At 40.2% G+C, this 2,894-nt stretch overlaps 1 non-coding gene across 1 annotated transcript; it reads left to right on the top strand.

Annotated features, from left to right (window-relative positions):
• The first annotated feature begins 224 nt into the window (after positions 1–224).
• Positions 225–331, top strand: LOC118883884. Its single transcript, XR_005017119.1, has one exon. It is a non-coding gene; the product is annotated as a U6 spliceosomal RNA (small nuclear RNA).
• Positions 332–2,894: the final 2,563 nt, after the last annotated feature.

Here is a 2,894-nt window from a genome sequence, read left to right as displayed (position 1 = left end):
TCCCCCAAGTGGGATCCTGGAAAATCGGGTGAAATCCTGCAGTTTATTTAATACCGCAGTTCCAATATCAGGTTCTTAGTTTTGTGAAAGTGCCATGGCAGCGTTAGATGTTGACAGAGAGAGAAAAACCAGGTGAGGGGGACACAGAAAGTCTGTACTCTCTTTGCAACCTTTCTGCAAATCCAAAATTATTCCAAAATAAAGTTGTTTAAAAAAGTTGTTTGGTGTTCACTTCAGCAGCACATATACTAAAATTGGAATGACACAAAGAAGATTAGCATGGCCCCTGCACAAAGATGATTCACAAATTCATGAAGCAGTCCATATTTTTACCCCCCGCCCAAAAAAAAGAAAAAAATTTTGCTCCCTAGGAAAAGAGTAGGTAATTAGGGCTATATTTTTTGGTATATTCAGTCATCTAATTCAAAATTAGATTCCCCTGCCCCATACTTGACTCACTTTGCAACATGGCATTTTGATGTCTAGAGTTTTCGTTCTTTGTATGCTTTTAAAGTCAAAATGCTTGTTCAAGCAAATAGCTGTGGATAATCTTCAAGCAGCTAAGGTATGCGCAGGCATGAGACTGGAGGGCAAACCTAAAGAGCTGATGGAATTTTTGATTTTAAAACATTTTCATGCATTCTAGTTATGAATAGCTCTCTCCCCAGGGCGACAGCACTGCTGTTAAAGGCTAGTGGTCAGAAGACAAGAGTGGAACCCGTTCTGGCCAGAGAACTCCCACCATCCTTCCGGAGACCCTCACAGGACAAAAGTAGGCTGGAATGACAGAAAGGAGAAGGAAGGAGGGATGGCAAACTGGGGTGCTCCAGGAGGATCTCAGTCCTGTCCTGATACGCCTCCCAGCTCACCTTCGCCAATGTCTTGACTCTAATTCCCTGGAGATCCATGTCCACCGTGCAGGTGGCCCAGCCTCTTCCCTTGAGAGCCCCTACCGATGTCCTAGAGGTAGAGAGAGCCAGGGGTACAGCTTCTGCACCCACAGAGGCTACTGGAGAGGATGTGATTCTGCAGCTGGAACTAGAGAAACTCTTTCTCCAGAAACAACTGCAAACTTAGCTTCTTGGGCACCTTAACATAGCATTACACATTCTCACACATTAACAAAGTAATCTATGTAGGTTTAGGAAAATAAGCACCATTTGATTGCACTATTTCTCTCTGCAAATGCATCTCAAATTCTGAACCATCAATTTATAACAGGCGATTTGGAACATTTAGAAGTTGGGAATTGCTTGATCAAATGAAATTATGGGCCTGAGACATTGAAAGGTGAAAGATATAGGCCTTGATAGGAAAATTAAAAATAACTCAGTTTCATAGGGAGAGGATTTAAGATGAAAAGAGAAAGGAAAATTGAATCAAAATTGGGTGATCCTCGTGAGATTAGCTCTTTGTAATGGTAAATTCTGCAGCAATGCCAGGCAGTGGTTGAGTTTCATGACATTTCAAGGTAAAGAAGTCATTGGGCAGAGCATGTATTTTTCATAATACAGGACTAAGACATGAAATAATTTGGCACTTGCTTATCATGGTGCCCTCTTTCAAAATGGAAATGTCTATCTTCATTTTCCCTCAGGCTTTGCAAAAATGAATTTACATTTTTCATGAAAATTGAATAGGTATAAGATAAATATCTTCCTAGTGTGAAAGTAGAAGAATTTGAATTACATTGAGTTTTTTCTATAGGCAACTACTGTAAAATAGAGAGTCACATTCACAAGCCGATGGCATTCATATATATTTGGGAGTGTTAACAATCTTTACTTCACTTTGCCACGAGAAAGCAATTCACAACTTAGGAAACTTTCTTCATCCACCAGATAACTCCTTTTAAATACATATTGAGTTTTATGCTTCTGAAGTCTTCTTAATGTCAGAAACTGATTAGTACTCTCTGATAAGCTATAGGGTAAAAATATATCAGTGTATTACCCAGAGGGGAAATTAAAGGGCAACTTTGATTTCCTGCAAAGAAAGTAGATAACAGCTATTATCTAGGGACTAGGACATATGTCAGAAAGCCTCCCTTCTCACCATTTCTGTTTCAGAGCTGCTTTGGAGTTGGGCAATGATTAAAAAATGGAGAGTCGTGAGGAAGCTGATTTTCTGATCTGCCGTTTCCCCCGAGGTGCAATCACTGCCTTCTGTACTGGAAAGTCATTGTGTTTGCTTTGCTGCCCACAGGCTATCAGAAGGTCTCTAATGCAGTTATCCCACCAGCGCACCATGGTTGGACCAACATACATAAGAGAGAAAACCGTGCATCTTCTTTTCGCATACGGGAAGAAACAAAATTCTCAAAAATCTTAAATAAATCTCAGATGCGCACTTTAATGTGAGTTTCTTATACCATCATCTCCAATAGGATTAGGAAATCGGGTGAAAAAAGTCCCTTGTATGTGTCTCGGCCCAGAATCTTGTGATCCACCAGGTAAGCTGTTGACCAATGGATTCTCCTGATACAGGAGTTCCCTTAGCAACTGCTCAGCAAGTCTTTCAGATCTAGGGTGAAGGAATAAAGTCAGAAGCCTGTTTGGATAGAAGAATCTAATCAGAATTTTCTGACATCATGATGCCTGCTGACATGCATTTGGGGATTGAAATGCCTCAAAATCAGCTCACAATCAAGGTTTTTCAAAATTTTATATAATCCAAGCTCTCTCCACAATCAACAGATATCCAATTCCCTCTCCTATTTCTTACGAGACCACAAACAATCCGCGTCATACAATCACAACACAGACTACTGACAGGAAAATAAACGGAGAGGACATTTTTGACCTTTACCTTGGTGTTTAGTCTGGGGATTGTTTCTTCCTCTGGGGACACTGAATATATGATCATATGCATATGCATATAATTATTATTTCACT

This window comes from Balaenoptera musculus, chromosome 17 (assembly GCF_009873245.2).
Source record: "Balaenoptera musculus isolate JJ_BM4_2016_0621 chromosome 17, mBalMus1.pri.v3, whole genome shotgun sequence".
Classification (NCBI taxonomy): domain Eukaryota; kingdom Metazoa; phylum Chordata; class Mammalia; order Artiodactyla; family Balaenopteridae; genus Balaenoptera; species Balaenoptera musculus.
The sequence above is the reverse complement of the archived record's forward strand: the minus strand, read 5'-3'. Positions and strand labels throughout refer to the sequence as shown.